This window comes from Seriola dumerili, unplaced genomic scaffold (assembly GCF_002260705.1).
Source record: "Seriola dumerili isolate Sdu_G_001 unplaced genomic scaffold, Sdu_1.0 BDQW01005691.1, whole genome shotgun sequence".
Lineage (NCBI taxonomy): Eukaryota > Metazoa > Chordata > Actinopteri > Carangiformes > Carangidae > Seriola > Seriola dumerili.
This window is the reverse complement of record NW_019179946.1, coordinates 91,357-110,196: the sequence shown is the minus strand read 5'-3', so window position 1 is coordinate 110,196 and position 18,840 is coordinate 91,357. Positions and strand designations below refer to the sequence as shown.

Below are 18,840 nucleotides of genomic sequence, written 5' to 3'. Positions count from 1 at the left end.
GGGAGGACTTGTGCGTCAGGTTCGCATCAAGACTAGGAGCAGCTATCTCGACAGGCCCATCACCAAAGTGTGCCTACTTCAAGAAGCGGAGGAGCCATGAAAGGCTGCAGGGACTTTTCATCCTTTGTGGATATGGACAATTTGTATTGATTTGGACACTTGTGCTTGTGAATGGACTCGAATTGAAGACTTTCAGGTTTGAAGGATTATTTGCTAATTGCTACAGATTTTGGGTTGTGGGTAAGGAATGTCTTGTATGTGATTTAGCTAACATGTTCATTTTCCAAGTTTGTCTTCTACATGTTAGTAGTGTTGTAATTATTGCTTTAGCATAATTAGGGGCCGGAATGTAGGAGCCATACATGTAAGTTTGTATATTCACAGGCGTGGTTTGTGTGGGCACACTGCATTGGCACTTTGGTGGAGGGTGTGTCACTGTGGATTGTACTCCGAGATTATTTCTAACTCCACTCACCTGTTCACCTATTCGTTTGGCTTTGGACCATGGTGTGGGGTGAATGTCGGAAGTGAAACTCTCTGTTGACCGCTTCGCTTTGAAACATTACATGATGTAATCTGTGTGCTTTGCTTTGTTATCTTTAATATTGCGTCTGTAAGTTATTGGAGCTGCATCGCTATGATGAAGTAATAAATGTGACAGAGCCTCAGAAACAAGAATGGATGTTTATTGTGCGCGTCAACAATTATCTTCCGTATTTAGCCCACTGCGGCTCATTGAACTTTAAGTGATCGCCAGTTTAGCCGCAATAAATACTTTCATTTTATGCTACTTTATACATACTCCACAACAATTCAGAGGGAAATAATGTACTTTCTACTACAATACATTTATAGCTTTAGGGAGCAACTTGAGACCCAAATAGATAAAATGATTCAATATTTCACAAAATAAGCAACAATTAAAGAAACTTAAAAATAAATAATTAAAATAAATAATTATAGCTATAATTTTGTCTTCTTTCCTGCCCTATTTATTACTGTACCTTACAAACCCCTCAGATTTTATTTGTGATCTCTGAAGGGGGCATGACCTCTAGGTTGGGAACCACTGGATTAAACTGACTAACTGTATATAAAGTAGTTAAAAGTAGCTCCACCTTGAGCAGCTACAACAGTAAAATGCTACTTTTAATAACATCACTCACATTGGTAAATTTTCTGCAGAATGAGTATGACTTTTGACACTTTAAGTACATTTTGCTGTTAACACTTAACATACTTTCATCTGAAAAGGACTTTGAATGCAGGACTTTGTACTTGCAATGGAGTATGCTTTTGGCTCACACAGCATCAGTGGTCTGACCTTTACGATAGGGCTCAAGCACGACATCAGACTGGACACAGAGCTTCCTGAGCAAGGCTACACCCTCAGTGGTCTTCAGATTGATGGCCACAGATTGTTTTCCCCGCGCTTGTGTATCCATAGCCATGGCTACCTTGGTCCGGTCCACGCGGATCACCTTGGCTCCAAAGTCTGCCAGGATCATGCCACAGAACGGTGCAGGAGCCAGGCCCGCCAGCTCAATAACTCTCACTCCGGCCAGTGCCATGATGAAAGGACTGTAAATTGGAATATTAAAAACACCTGTCAGTATAATGTAACACAATGCAACACCAATAGCAACACCACCAATAGGGTGAAGGGGGGCTCACATCAGATTCTGTGACGTTATCAGGAATTTCACTAACTACTGTTACTGATGTCAGGTAGAAATTTTTTTTTTTTTTTTTTTACAACAAAATGTTTTTACAATGACATTATGGCTTTAGCACAGGTTAGCACTGTCGCATCAAAGTAAGAAGGTTCTGGTTTCCAGCCTTGGGGCATTTCTGTGTGGAGTCCCATAACCCACAGACATGCATCTTAGATTAATTGGTAACTCTAAATTACCTGTAGTTTTGAATGTGAGCGTGAATGGTTGTTTTGCTGCAATTAACAATTATTTTCATATGACAGCAGCACCCTGCTCTGTCATCAGCCTCCAGATCTTGTGTAGTTGCTTTGTGTGTTACTTGGATAATTGCTATTCTGTGAGATCTTGTTAGCGCTCTAGTTGTCAATATATTGGAACATGTTGTAAATAGAATCATTTTCTCATTATTTTCTTATGTAACGTTCTCTCCTGGTTTTGCTCTATCCGGGAGAGTTAGGTGTAGTTAATATCTTTTTGTTAGGCATTTCAATACCTATCACGCTTTTCCAGAGCCCAAGGTGACATTTTTAAATAACTGTTTTTGCCCAACCAAACCGGAAACTCTCTGTACTTTTTCCACTCAGTCTTTTTCATGGATGCACCTGCAGCCTCACAGGAAACGATGAGTCACCAGTTGCGATTTCACACCACCATGTTGTTATTATGTATTTATAATACTGGCCAAAGTGCTGCAATGTTACCACAGTGTTTGAAATGCAAAAAGCCACATTTTGAAGATCTGTCACGGGTATTATGGCATCAAAACTGAACTTCCACTTTTCTATATGTGACAGGAAATTTGAGCTGAAATGTTAAGGTGATTAATCAATCAACTAAAAATAACTGCTAGTTATTTTTTTAATTAATTGTTTCAGTCATTTTTCAAGGAGAAAATATGAAAAAATATCACATTCTGTGATTCCTGCCTTTGAAATGAGAGGATTCCCTGCTTTCTTGTCATATATCATCGTAAACTGAATATTTCGGGGGGGGGGGGGGGGGTTTTTGTTTGGATTTTTGACCGATGTACCTTTGGCAAAAGGTACAAAAGTTTTAGGTACTTTAGATGTTTAGATTCTTTTCCATCATGCAATTCCACCTGGGAGGTGTCTGATCTCAAGAAGAACAAGGAGTCCTGCAACAGGTGGTCTGGCCCCCACAAACCTAGCCTTAATCCACAACAGAACTGTAACAAGTTCTCCAAGATGCTTGGAACAACCAGGTTTACCTAGAAGAATTGGTGTTGCTCTAAGGGTTAAGGCTGGTCACACTACTATTGTATTGATAAGTTTTTTTCTGTTTACTGCACTTTGTATGAATTTCATTGATCAATAAGAACTTTTCTTTGCATGCTTACTTTACTTTTAGTGGCTAACACTTTTGCACAGTAATGTAGAAACCACATGTTAACTAAGTAGTTCACAGAACTGGGAGAGAAGTAATAGCTGTCAGACCTGCTGTGACAATAACCTTTAGACTTTGAAACTGAGTATAGCACACACTTTTTTCAAATGTCCAAAGTGTCACACTTTATCAACCAGTGCTACCAAGCAGGTTACAACCCTGCTTGTTACAATAGTTTTTTAAAAAACAAAATACTTCAAGAACTTTGTGCAAACCGTCCTTGTACACAGAGTGATCCAGGGACATGCACCCACCGTGTCACACTGTCCGACATTACTTTAATAATGACAATGGATTACGGTGATATTACTATGCGAGTGACTGAGCGAGAGTTTGACCAAAAACACAACAAACCCATGTATGTAGCTACAGCACTGTTATGGACGACCAAACAACAAAGTTACATCATTAGTTAGGCTACATAAATATAAAGGAGTCTGTCAAAGTGCAGCCTGTTCACACAGTTCAGCTTACCTCTGCTTGCAAGTCGAGGACAGGATACCTCTACTGTGACGGTGTGTATACACGCCTGGAAGGAAGACAAAACTGCCAGAGACGCTCAGCGGCGGATCACGTGATACCCACAAGACTTACTTTTGTTTGTAAATGTTACAAAATAAACCTGATTTGAGTAGAAACGTGTAACCACCAATCATGCTGATACACTGACCCCGTGTGACTCCTCTTTGTCCTCAGCTGTACACCTGTAACTGGTTTTATTTATAACCGGTCGGAGGCGAAGAGGGTCAACCGTCGGACACCGCAGTGTACCCCGTTTTAACGTCGAGTGCTAACTCCGCCTAGCCGAGGGACTTGCTGTGTACGCCGGTTGTAAGTAAAAGCGAACACTGTTTACAAACGGTTTCCTGGTGACCTCAGCGTAACGGTAGCAAGATTTCTGGGAAATGAAGTCTCTCATGATTTCACTCGAGTCGAAGAAATCAAACTGTTTTGACAAGAAACTGCACTTATGGTGGTGTCAGAAAAGGCAGCACGAAGGTTAGAATTTAGCACTAGATTTTAACAATGATTTTAATATATAAAGTGATGTACACAAATTAAACTAGGCTGGATGTATTGGATAGCCTACATAATCAACAAAATAGTACTGATAAACTTCCAAAAGTGCAAAATAATGTAAACCATTATTATAAACGGGGATCAATCTGATTTTCTTTCTTACTTTAAAACAAAGCTGTATCTTTTGAGAGAAGAAATAACATAATCTTACTCTTTAAAATGAAAGGTTAATTCATACACAGCGAAACACACCAAATTCATCACACTTTTGTAGCCACAGTGGGTCACTCTTCAACAAGTTATCCAGTTTCAGTTATGGACACAACACAATGTTACTGGACTGGACAGGCTGAACCTTGATAGCCTTTCCACCTAGATCACAAACAGGATGCAGGACAAAGTGCTGTCTGAAAGGGATTTCTTTACCCTCACAAAACAGAATCATGTGTGATGAAAATCTAAAGCAGCTAAATTTTAAATTTAACTAATTAAATAAGATATTTTGTTGCCTAATCAGACTCTGCAAGACCGTACTTAGTCAACTTCAAGGTCAAGAGTGAATTAACAGAAAATGTCACTTTTGGAGCTCTTGTGTCAGGGTGACCAACCAAGATTCAAAACCATCTACAGAAAACTAACAGTATTCACTATCTTTATACTTGCAAACGTACAGTATGTTGAAATCCACCTTTATTTTTGTATGACATGTCAATATTTAGTCATTTGTCTTCAAGAACATACAGTATTGGAACACATTTTGACTGCACATTACCCATTTTTCCTTATAAATTGTATATTAAATACTTTGCGAATGTTGCCATTTAAAATACACAGTACGTTAAAGATAATTGCTTAAATCTATATCGGTTCCACAATAGGTCTTTGGCAACTTGTAACATAAGTGTTATAAGTATACAGTCATATACATTTATTTTAGAAGATTTTAGCACAACTATTAATATGTGAATCATCATTATTTCAGTACAGTTTAAAAACCATCAGTGCTTTTCGTCAGTGTTCTCCACATTTATTATCTGCTAATTGTCGATTGATAGATTATGGATCAAGATTGCCATCCCTAAAGCCACACTGTTAGTTTGTCTAAAAAAATAAGTGTACAATTCAAATACAGTATTATCAAAGACATTGATAATAAAACTTTCTTTATAAAACAAAACATTTGCCAGACATTGAGGATAAACACAGAGTCCACAATCTGCTGGATGGTTTCAACTTCACTGTATTTAAATATTAAAATAAATATTTTAAACTCCAGCAATGGTGGATTTATGTTATTACACCCGCCATTATCATAAAAACCCATTATGCAAAGTACAGACATAACCCATGGTGAGATTTCTTGAAAGAGCATGCACCCCTGTACCCCACAGCCACCCCCATATCAAAACTGAAAATCTACATCAGAGAGAAAAAAAAGTCTGTCAGAGTTGGTATTAGTTGAAGTGCTTGTCGGGTGCAGCGGGTTCCTTCCAGTAGAAGCTTCCTCCAGCTATGACCTTTTCTCAGCAGTTATTAGTCAGGTAGCCCAGACACACACTGCATCAATTTTCTGTGTCCAGAAACAATCTGTGCTTAAGCTTTTTCTCCTGTTTCTCAAAGTTTTAAATCCATCCCAAGCAAACAAGACATCCACAACAACATTATGAACGAGAAAATCATTATGGAACGGAAATTAAAGCAACAAATATCAGGCGAAGCTTTAATGTGTAGTATGTGGTGAAAGAGCCTTTGTGACTTTATTTTACTGATCAAAGAAACAAAAGCTTTTTTTAATAGAAACATTTGCATTTCTGAATGTGAAATTTAACTGCAAGTAACATCAAATGAATGAAGAAAGGTTTTTACTTTTGTTTAACTGATTAAAAAAAATTAAGAGAACACTCTCCTACAAATCTAAAGTGCAAAAGGACACTCAAACACATTTCTCCAGTTTCTGTTCAAGCAGTGCCAAAACCTTGTAAGTACATTGTTGATGAAATATAAAATGACTCAAAACGTTCTAAAAATGACATACAGGCCAAATCTTATTCTGAATAACAATGCCTTGACATGGAGTTTGTGGTAATTTCCTCTTATGTGGGAAAAGCCATACTTTCTTCCAAAATATTCTGATTTAGCCATTACATCAGGAAGTGGCATAAGATAATGTTAGACAATCCTGCTGATGAAGACTGTGGACAGCTTTAATTATTACATTTTATTTCCTGTTGGTGCGTCATTAGAGCTATGAGAAATTAGCTTTTACAAGGTTTAGGCCTACACTCTTTTGCTGTTACTGCTAAAGAAATAACAAACCATTACCTCTGTGAATGCTTTAAGATTCACATTAAGAGAAAATTATATTTCTTTTTGTCAAGAGAGTCCTTGTAGAGCAAGTAAACACTATTTTCAATAAAATGTCTTCTCAGCAGTTTATTGTTTCAAACCTTTTCCTGAAAGATGAAGATTTATTTTTATGCAGTTTGATCCTAATGATCCATGTGAAAAATGGCTCTGAATATATATATATATATATATATATATATATATATATATATATATATATTAATGACTCAGGACAAAGTATTTCCAAAGAGAAAATTTTATTAAATTTTGTCAACCTTGCAAATGTACCATATAAAGAAGGGCAATGTGTCACTTTTGCACTAATCTAGCCACTGCTGTCTTCAATCTCGTCTAGCTCTTATGTCTGTCTGGGAGAGTGTTGCTAATGACTCAATATCAAAGGTTATTATTTCATGCTGGAGTCACTACAAGAGACTAATTCATATGGGCCATATTAAAGTGCCTACCACATCAAATAGTATATATTAGAAAAGAAAACCCTCCCTGAGACTGACAACATCTGTGCCTATTCAGTTGTGGTGTAAACACCTACAATGACTGAAATGTCAGCTTTAATGTAACCCAGATGGATGCCGGTCTTGATGGGCACCAGGTTTAGGCGAGATTTATGTGGATCATTTCATAAATGTCAACTTATATTGAATATCAGTTTGGATATACAATGGCTGTGTGCCTGCTGAGAGTTTTTGTCTCCAGCATTTTTCACAGAAATCAGGAAGGGGAGGAGAAAGATGTCAGAGGGAAAAGCAAAGACCTCCCTGTGATAATCATGATTCCTGATGGGAAAATCACTTACTGGCATTCAGCTAATACATAACAGATGATATATGAGTCACCATATTTATAGCGTACAAAACCTATCACTCCAGCGATGCCATCTGGGACGTGAAAACTAAGCTTCAAATGAGTAAAACAAGACCAGATTTTGATAACTGTATCATTCCCCTACAGATACCACTAGAATGTGTTCAAGACTGAGTCGGTAAATTTATACCCACATCATGCTGTTGTTGTGAGGCTTTTTAATGCCACTTTGTCCTTGTCAATTTATTTGTATAGTGCCAATTCACAACATAATTTATCCCAAGGCACTTTCCAAATAGAGCAGGTCTAGACCTTTTCTTTATAATATGGAGGGGCAGTACTACAGTACCGCATAGCTCCTGCACAGTAAAGGTGTTGTTTTTGAAATTAGAAATTGGAAGGTAATTATGTTGAAGGTGAATGAAGGTTGAAGGTCGAATTGTTATTTTGGCTGCTGGGGAGGTGGCCAACCATAAAGTACAATAAATCTGTATAAAACCAAGTTACAAAAGAGCTCCTCCTCTGCATTCACAATTGAACCATTTTGTAGATATGATTTGAAACCCAAATACACAGCATTGAGCTGGTCTCCAAACAGACACACAAGCAAGATTGAGATTTATTTTATTTTTATTTTTTTGTGGCAAGTTCCGAAAAATAACTTTGAAACTCGAGTGCTCAGAAAATGTGATGTAACCAAAAGCTTCAGAACAGCCAATAAAACTAAATGGACCTTGAGGTGAGATTGTTATGTCAAATGATTTTTTTTTACAAACTGTATTATTCTAATTTTAATTATTATTATTATTATTATTATTATTATTATTATTATTATTATTATTATTATTATTATCATTATTTTCAACTTCCGATAGTATCTCTTTTAAATGTAGTTGTACTAGAGTAGAGAGAGAGTAGCCTAAATGAATTATTCTACCACATTTTAACAGGTGAGAGTATATGTGATATATTCTGATATTCTGGTCATTCACAGGCTGCTTAGGCTCATGTAACAGTCATTACTTTTCATTGAGGATCTAATTCTTTATTAACAATGACATCAAGAGCTTAATCTGGAGAATGTGGTTAACAATTTACACTATGAGGTGGCCGTCATAAGGAGTTACATATAGGAACACTTTTGATGTATCTGCTGTTCCTATTTTGTTCCATTACCTGAGCCACCTGCCACTGCATCTGGTCAGTGCGTTGCATGAACGACCTGTGCGGTAACAGGAGAAGCTGCCGGGCCGTCTGTCACTCTCAAGGGGAAAATATCCGGTCAATGCTTTTGAAAGTTTTTGTATAACTATTTCTTTGTCCATTTTTTCTGCCCTGCTCCCAGCTTGTTAAAAATGTAGCTGCTGTTTCTTAAAACAGCAGAAACTTTGGGATGAAAAAGATTCCACACCACAGTAGCAAGTGATCGACTGTAAAAGAGGAAGCCATATTGATTTCTCTACTGCTGAGAGCCAGGAGTGTCCCTAAAGCACAGAGGAGAACTTCCTTCTCAGGTTCACACTCCAGGTTCACTGTACGTGTCTTTGCAAATCAAATCCTAATGTGTTTGGGACTATACACCACTAAAGCAGAAACTGACATTGGATCCTGTTTTATGAACCGATATGGAGACCATGTCCTGTTTGTTTATATGGCACATATTTCTAAATGAATGTATTTGATCACTTACCACACATTACATTTGGAGCAGGTAGCAAATAAAAAACTGTACACACTGAACAGAGAGGGGGAGGAATAGCGAATTAACAGGCCTTACAGTTTTGCCCAGTGACTAACCAGGACTTAAATCCAAACATTTTCAGGAACCTAGTGAAAGTAATACTGGAAAATGTTGGAAATGAGTGTGATAGAGGTTAATGAAACATTTTTAAGGAATGTGACATTTATCAAGACAAACATGGTGAAATGATCCAAAAGTTGGACAAGCATCCTCATGGGTATTGAACATGAATACTGGGTATGATGTTTTGAGATATTATTAGGCTCTATGGTGGGTATATCAGGATGTGCAGTTATTTATCTAACAGCCTCTCTAATAATACCTTTGAAAGTGCCTTTGAATCTATACCAGAGAAGATGCTCAGCTGCTTAACCAGACCTTGCAACTGCTACTAACATTGGTTTGCTCACTATCTAGTTATAGTCACTAATTAGCAACCCCTGGGTTGTGAGAAACTTTCCAGACATGAATCATGTCCCTCAGCCTGTCTTCATAAATGAAGTGGGGGGGGGGGGTTTGATATGAAGCTGAGGTTAAGAGCGATGGCTGCAGGCGCTCGGTTAGAGCTGCAGTGGGCAAATATACAACAAGTTATATAAAGAAATCGGACTCATTGATGAGAGTTACTGTTAGAGGGGTCGAAAGAAAGCAGGTCGTTTTTCTTCATTTAGTGTGGGATTGTTAAGTATTGGAGAGTGGGTGAATAAACCATTTTCATTACGGTCTATCCTTCCACTGGGTATATCCAAACAAACATTTAGACTTTCACAGTTGGGCTTTATTGGTAATTCAAGGCTTATTCTGCGCCATTGGGGGAATTAGACAAAGCCTGATTTTGCTGAATTGTTAAAATTTATGATGAAAAGTGACTTTTGATTCTAAGAACTAATAATTATCAAGGGAGATTTTATGAAGTTTGGTCCAATTTTTCTTGTATTTATAGAAAGAAACAAAACTTCATCCCTATTTATGTCGTATGTATTTGGTTTTTTGTTTATACTTTGTTCCTGCTTCAGTTATAGTTTGACTTATTTCACTGGGGTTGGTGACTGTATGTGCCTGTATTTGTTCTGTTACGTGTGTTGCATTATGTTTTTTATCAGTTGGAAAACTTGAATTGCAGCCGAAAATAGTGAAGATTAGTCTCAGAGGTCATGGGTGTCTTGTTGAGTTGGGTCCAACATTGTGTTCCAGCATCTCTGACGCTCTGACCCTTCTCACCTGCAGCCACACCCTGAACGCTTCCCTCCAAATCAAGATAAAATTGTTTCCATTTGTTACTTTTGGATGCACTCAGTCACAGGACCTTGTCAGCACTCTTACCTTCTTGGTAAAAGCAGCTCTTTATGGATGTGAAAAAGTGCATAGTAGACCGTCTGATTGGCCGAATGCAATTTCCCCACAAATGTTCATCCAATTCCATATACACCACACAAACAGAGAGAGGGATCATGTGAAGAACTAAGGCTGGTTACCTGCAGTGGTTTGTTTTTCCAGCAGGGTTCAATTCCGTGCCCCTTGTTAACAGCTCAACAACAGCTCTGACACAAGGCTTTTTCTGTAGCATGTTTGGTCACAGCAGCAGACGTACAGCACAGACTAAAGGTCCTTTCGATAGTGACACTGGTTTAGAGGCCTGCAAAAACCTGCAACAAAATCACAGTCAGAGGCCAAAAATATCTCCTGGTCAACCATGCTGCAAGCCAGAGACTGGATTATGGTTCTGCTGACAGGATAATAGGACGAGAAAGGATGCTGCAGAGCTCTGCTGCCCTCTGTTGGCCGTGCTCATAAAACAAACAGCATTGTACATCGAGCCTTTAAACTCCTTATAGCTTTCGGGGGTTGAGGTGGCAGAGTAGAACTGCAAACGGATGATTGTTTCTCTCCAGCAGAACGCGTCATATCAGCGTGGTGCGCTGTGCCGTAGTGAGCACTGTGTGTGTCCCTTTGTGTGTGTTCCTGGGGAAAACTATCTCTAGGTTTGCAGGCGAACTTCAAAGCTCACTGTGAAACGTTGTCTGTGATGCGACACTGAGTAGATTTTTTATGCTTGGATTGAACTTTGCTGAAATGTTCCCTCTGGTAAAAGAGGGATGTGAGGATGTCTTTGCTAGAGTACATTTGGTCACTTACCTTGAGAATAAGGAAAAATTGAGTTGGAACAGTGCTTACCTTGACACTATTGTCATCAAAGTGTTCCACCTCATCGAATTGTGTTTCATTTATTTTTTTCATCCGTAGACATGAAAAAATACAGCCTGATACTGCTGTGCGTTGCAGTGTGGCTTGGTTGACTCATGTTTTTTTTTACAAAGATCTTTCACGTATAGGGACGGTCAGCGCTCGCACACCAGGTTAGAATCATGTGACGTGTAGTATATGAAAATAAACCTGAAACCACAGATAGGTAATAAACTAGGAAGGTAGTGGCAATAACTCCAGTCACCTGGAATCTAATTTGTATAACAGAAAGTAGGTCAGTTGTCATAAAGGTGAATCCTGCCGCAGTTAAATTTATGTCATTCATTAATTCGTTATTTAGACGACTACTTCCACCTTTGTGGCAGCAGCTTGAATCAGACACCTTCTGGATGAACTGCAGCTTGTGGAAAGCCTTACCAGAGGAGTAGAAGCTGTTTAATGCCCCTTGTTTTTGAATGACATGTTCAGCAAGTGTAATTTTTAGATGTCCACATATTTTTAGCCCATATAGGATCATTTTGTTATTTGTATACTCTCTTTTTGGTCCACTTAACAGTTTGGTCCTGGAAGGTATCTGCTGCTCTTTTTATGTTGTTTTTACTTTACAATAAGCTGCACATTTGTAAATAAACAGTAAATGATTTACGACAACAAGGAAGAGCATTATTAAAAGTTTGTACAGCTCAGTCTTACAAAAGCACAGAGCAGGACCACTAGATATAGTGAGATCGAGAAGGCTATTGTCAAACCATGAACCCTAACCCTATCCCTTTGCACTGAAGAACTAATCTTTATTCTGATATGTTTAAATATAAGATTTAAAGGAAGTTTTTTCTATTATTTAGTTTAGTTTTTGTCTTATGTGGTGTAACAAGCTGAACTACTTATATGGTGGAGCAGCAAATTTGATTTGAATTATTATTGTTAGCTAGTCTGAACCATCTAGCATAACATTTGGTTTACATATATTTTGTATTTTCTGCAATTTCTTTGTTTTTTTTTGTTGCATGGTGTAAAGATTTTTTACATGGAAAAACAAATATCACAAAGTCACATTCACTCCATCTTGATCTGACGTGTTGTGCAATTATCATTTCTGCAGTGTTTAAAAAGGCGAAGTGGGCAACTGACCCAATCCATGGTTTCCAAGAGTGTCATCTAGCTGCTGCATTCCCGAGTTCAGCATGGTAAGAGCTATTTCCTACCCCACACACATGCTCGAGCACTTGATAAGTATCACAGTCTATAAATAAAATTTTACAGGGTTTTTTATTTTGTCTGTGTGTCTGTCAGTCCATCGGTGTCAAGCATTGAAATACAGGGCTTGAATATACAAGCACTTAAATGCGCTTACATTTCCTGCTACTTCATTGTCAGTCTGAAGAGAGAATGGACTTCATCAGATTAAAAAGTGTAAGTGTGACACTAAATCATACGTATATTGTTAAACATCTTAGTTTAACAGTGAGTATCTGTAAGTCTGAGGAGATGACAACAGCTGCTTCAGGTAAAAATCTAATTGTCATGGTTTGCCATGGCAGACACTTTTTATGTGAGTTTATGTTTGGATTTTGTCACTTCCTGTTTTATTTTGGAGTTGGTTTCCTCGTGTGTCTCAATGTTTTTACTTCCTGTTTTGGTCCTGTTTTGGTCCTGTTTCTCTGTTTGGTGATTGTCTGCCCCGCCCTAATGTGTTTCACCTGTGTTCCATCACCCTTGCCTCCCTTGTGTCTATATAGTCTCTGTGCTCCTCTGTGTTGGTTCGTCAGTTCATGTTGCCTGTTGTCATCCCCTGTGGTTCCTTGTGTTTTGGCCTGCTGTTTAGGTTCCTTGTATAACCCTCGTGCTTCGGTTTCCTTGTCAGTTGGTTCGCCAGTTTTTGCCTGTTTGGATTTTGAGTTTTTGTAAGTATTTACTTTTTGTTATTAAAACAATTTCTTTCCACCGAACTCCCTTGTGTTTTCAGCTGCTTACCACAAATGCTGACACTAATCATCACATAATCATTGTGTAAACACACTAAGGAAATTATTTCTCCATTATGGCGCCTGTCAACATCAACTTTGGACAGGGGAAGAAAGAAAGGAAATCCAGCACACATTAAATCCAATGTTGGTCTATTGTTCTTGTTTTTCTACCGTAAATCAGGAATTACATACATAAATTCTTTGAATATATGCTGACTAGTACCCTGACTGAGTGTCCAGAAATACCTTTAATTATTTGATTTTTATGTAATTTAGATTAAGGTGTTGTTCAATTAGCCTGGTTTCTGTCTCTTTTATGAAGACTTCATCATAAAGTGTAGAATATGGTTTATCTCACTCTTCCCTCTTCCTCATAAAATGCCTGTGAAGAGGGAACTACATAGATAAGGGTCCCAGGAGAAATCCCGTTTGCAGTTTCAGCCTTCTAAACATAAAATATCATTGTTTTAAAGGTTTTGTGTTTAATGATTGCAAGCCTCTAAAAGGTTTTACACAAACTAGTCTGCTTAAAAAAAGCATACATGCTTTCATTGTCATTCTACTTGTACGTTACAAAAAACAGCAGTAGACACATTTTAGTTATTACCAGAAATGAATGTGTTGAGGCAGAACAGATTTTTTTTTTTTTTTTTTTTGCCCTGCTGCTGTAATGTAACAGCTGTAAAAAAAAAAAAAAAAAAAAAAAAAAAAAAGACAATGCCAGGATGTCAGCTGGTTGGTCTTTCTGTCTGTCTCTCCTCAACTTTGGTCAAAAGTGAGATACCTCAACAACAACATATCAGGGTGAGAGGAAAGTTGGCATGGCTCCCAAAGGATGAATTACAGTAACTTTGGTGACCCCTCCAAACCCTAACCTTTACTGTCTTGCTGCTGTGAGGTACAATATATTCCCTGTGACAAAGTTCAGTTCAGTCCACAGCAAGGCACCCCACAAAATACAGACTTCCATTTAGTTTGCTGTGGATAGTTCGGATGTTTTTGGTGACCTTCAGACCTTTCCTGTAGTGTCGCCATTAGTCTGACGTGTGCTTTTTGGCTTTCAATCTAGGGGTTGGGTCCTTCCAAAGGGTCACAAAATCAATCTGAGGAATCATGAGATGATTACTTATACAAATTCTCTTTTTGTGAAATACTGGATAACTATATAACCTTCTCTGCAGTGTATAAAGTATAATGTCCCACTCAGAAATGTAGTGGCATAGAAGTATTAATAAGCATATATTTAAAATTTACAGTCCAAGTACCCCAGAGAAGTACTTAGTAGGAGGATGAACTTTTTCCGTGTCTGAAACAAAGGTCAACTTAACATTGGCTACAATGGTTTATGTCAGTCCAATTATCAGCAATGAAACTGCACAGGCATCTCTGGCATCCGCTGTCATGTCCTGCAACAAAAGCCAACATAAACCCTTCGTTAGTTTTTATGTTTGTCATAAACTTCAGTTAAAACCCACAAGAAGTAAACTCACCTGCAGCCACTGATGACTGTTACAGGAAGTAGAGTTCACGCACCGCTCGGTCAGGTGCATTCTATTGAAACAATGAAAACTATCCTGCTTCAGGTCATCTGCCATATATTAGCATTTTAGAAACTAATATTGACACATACAAGTGACAGTCCTGGAAATAATAACTAATATTTATCGAGGGTAAAAGGCTGTTGATATTTACTGTAGGTCTACTTTTACATCTTTTATTTCACTAACCTGAAGGCATTTTCCACTGTCCCTGCAAGGCATCCGCATCCATGGCTGTAGTATGATCTCTTTCTGTATTCTAAGAATTTCTTCCATAATATTTTCCTATAATAATGTGAAGTATAATTTAATGATTTCAATATAGAGACAAACAGACATTCATTTAAAAGACAAAAATAGCTATGACAGTAATATCACTAAATCACATGACCCTTTTAATTTTAAAACATTTTACATGGAGGGAGTCACTGAGATATTGAATACTGGGCATCAGGCTGGTGACAAATGTGCTTATATATTGTGCTCATGTGTTTTGGCTGTCTTAAGGAAAATCCACCTTTTGAGGCCTTAGCTGGGGCTCAGGATGTGCTCAAAAAAGTCTATTGTTATATAGCGACCCACATAAATCTGTCCCCATACCAGTGTGGAAAACCACATCCTGAAGTGTAGTTGTCCAAATTTCCATCATGGTCTGTAGAATTTTACTAATTCTGTGTTGATTTCCTTTCATATCTGAAGATTAAGTAAAAGACCATTTGTATGGAACTGTCTGTGCAGAATCCCATTTCTAAAAACATCTCATCCACAATTTTTTTTTTTTTTTTTTAATTAAACTAAAGATGCATCAGCATACAAAACAACTTTCATCTCTTTCTTCCAACCTACTTAAAGTATACAAAACTTCCTTTGCATTCCAGTGGTCTGGGGCTTGCTGGTAGGATAGCAGAAACTGTATAATGTCAAATGTGCTCATTAAGACATGAAAGGTGCATTGTATTAACATGTATATTATATTCAGTTATAAATAATATCAGAATGGTAAAGTAATATTATTATTAAGCCACAGAACAATATATAGACAAAAAATTACTGAAAAATGTGATATCCTACAGTTATTGTAAATTAGTGTTAACTGTTGTTTGTTTTTATGTACAGAAAGTCAAGCTGAATAGCTGTACTGTTGACAGAATACCATGTTAATATTGTTGTTACTGCGATTGCTATTTTTAGTAATACTAGATTCGTAATACTATTACATCAGTTGATAACAGCTTTGATAAGTTATTGTTTTGAGCAGAAGACAAGAAGTGTCACGTACAGCAAAGAAAGCACAGGCCATGGAACATATTTAACTGGAAATACAGATGGTACCAAGGGCGTTCCGATGTTCATCTCTGCCAAGTTGAGACAAAGGTCGTCTTGAGAAAACATAATTCAGTCACTGAATATGTTATAGTAAATAACCAAGTATTCACCTAAATAGAATTGAATTGCCAATATAAGTATGAGCCAAACATATCAATAAACATCATTTATATTTTTACCCAATTTTTTTTTTATAAAAACAATTGAATCTCCATCAAAGGGTCACACAATAGTCACTAGTGACAGTATCAACCTGTTAAACAACCGTGGCCTTTGTTTGTTGTGGGTGTGGTGTTCTGAAGCCCCCTTCACTGTTTCCTATTCTGTATCCTCACATTGCGTGAAAAAACACTGGGAAGTCCCATAAACATACACGCCATGGCCAAGGACATGATGCATCCTGTACAGTGGACTATCATGGTCCCAAAGTTGTACAGAGGTCATGTATGTAACAGGCACAACACGTGACTGTATTGAGGTGAGAGTTAAATTTACACACTGATGGTTTTTTTGCCAACACACTCAATACTGACATTCACTTAAAAACTCTGTTTGAACCTGGTTGATGGTTTCACAGAATGATATCAGCTTGGCTAGCAGATTGTTGGACAACGTAATGGAAATCACACTCAAGCAGTTTGTATAAGAAAGAGCTGAGACAAACATCTTAATCGTCACCTTCCTTGGGAAATGTGTTTCCCTAGACTGTTCTCGGCTGATAGTGAGAGGAGCTGTCACTAAAATAGGGATGAGACCACCAAGTCCTTTCGAAGGCTGATAAAGACAGATTTAAGATATTTTGACTGTCACACGACAGATGTTCTCCCACAGTCTAAACACCAGAAGAAGTGCTCATGATAATGTGTGAAAGGGAGCAAATGCCTTCAACAGAACAAAAAAGAATAAGGAATCACAAGTATCAACTCACACTTTTTTCTTATTAATATTTCTTTAATCACCATCAGATCTGTGCATGTTCATACATATTTCAGATCTTGTCACAGTATATCCAAATGCTCAGCATTAATTCTGCAAAGCTTAACCTTACAGATTGTTCCTAAATACAATGTCATATAGGTTTTTATAGCCAGTATTGTCATGACACTATGATCTGTTCCAAGTTTGCAATGACAGTTAGCATGTGGGATGTCTTTTACCATGCACGGTAGTACCACATGTGACAAAAGAAAGCATTGTTCGTTAGCCACACCAGCAGCATTGCTCTGGATGTCAATCTCAGTCGGTCAGCTGGTTCACAGCTTTGGTCCAGTCTGAGATAACTCAACAAATATTCAACAGATTGCCATGAAAGTTTGTACATTAGACGCATATATTCATGGTGTCCATTGGATGAAATATAGTGACCTTGAGGATTCCCTGACCTTTCCTCTAGCTAAACAAACAGATCAAATATTTCGCTTTTCTTGTGAAATATATCAACATCTACCTGATGGATTGGCACATTTTGTACTACAGATAAACATTGTATCCTAATGGTTAATCCTCTCTTTTTCTCTTTTTTTTTTCTTTTTTTTTCTTCTTTTGATTGTCATAACAACTATTGGACTGTATGTACGTTCATATTACCCTCTGGATTAATTTTGGTGATCCTTTGGCTTCCTCATCAGGTCAAACTTTTAATTTGTCCAATGCTTTGGTTTAAAACTAAACACCTGCAAAACTGGAAATTAAAGTGTGAGAAGAATAATGAAGTTGAGCCGAATTGAGCGGAAACATGACAGAGTAGTCCTTTCTGGGAACATGTTATCTGTATACAGGACCGTTACGATCAGCAGCTAATGTGTACATAAGTAAAGCCTGTGTTATAAACAGCTTTTCCCTCCCCCATGAGTAAGCTATTCTTACATTGGCATCACGCCCTGATAACTTTACTGTGGGCTTAAATGAACAGGTTCACACCAAGGACAACCAAAACCAAAGTGTCTGTGTGCACTCAACTCATCCAGAAGTGAGACACAATAAGAGAGCACAGAAACCTGCAGTATTTGCACAGTAATGTGTTCACTGAATTATGTAATACTGTAACAAAATAATTCTATTTTTGTATTTATCAGACGTATTCACTTATAATTAAGATTTTTAAAAGCCTAGTCTTTTAGCTCTCCTGCGGTACGTCGGATGATGCCATCAGGACTTTGTTTGCCAAGAATGTTAATGTAAATAACAGGCCTACCCTGTCAGAGAGGGGAGGGAGATGGGAAGTTCTCTTGTATGGAAACCGCATATTTCATGGTGATTATGGCAGAATGTTATCTTTGCATGTGTTTCAAGATTAAAGCGAAATAGATAAGTAATTAAACATAAATGTCTGTGGGCATGTGTGTGTCTTTGAGTGTCCATGTGAGTGAGCAGTCACTCCTTTTGGACACCCTCAGGCTAAAGATTCTCTCAGACTGCTTGCACTGTTAACTTTCCCTCTGGATCCTTTTGGATTAATTACCCAGAAAAAACACCCAAGATATTCACAACATAGAGAAAAAACATTAATATTTTCAGCACATGATCTGCTTAATGGCTTTGTCGACACTTAAATGCATGGCTATGATGAAGTCAATAGAAAGTGGTGAACCAGACAGACTCCCACTTTCCCCATTTTGAACTGATGAGGCTTCCCTGTAAAACCCCATGTTAAAGTAATCAATCATCTTCAAAGTCCAGGAAGAAAATATGGTTTTTCAAATGTAAGTAGAGGGCAAAAGCCACTGCGCAGTGGTCAATTATTTCACACTTCT

At 37.7% G+C, this 18,840-nt stretch overlaps 1 long non-coding RNA gene across 1 annotated transcript; it reads right to left on the bottom strand.

The window, feature by feature from the left end:
* Positions 1-14,609: 14,609 nt before the first annotated feature.
* Positions 14,610-14,994, bottom strand: LOC111239906. The gene is made up of 3 exons (XR_002665889.1): positions 14,951-14,994; positions 14,714-14,774; positions 14,610-14,629 (listed from the first exon to the last, which is right to left on the bottom strand). It is a non-coding gene; the product is annotated as an uncharacterized LOC111239906 (long non-coding RNA).
* Positions 14,995-18,840: the final 3,846 nt, after the last annotated feature.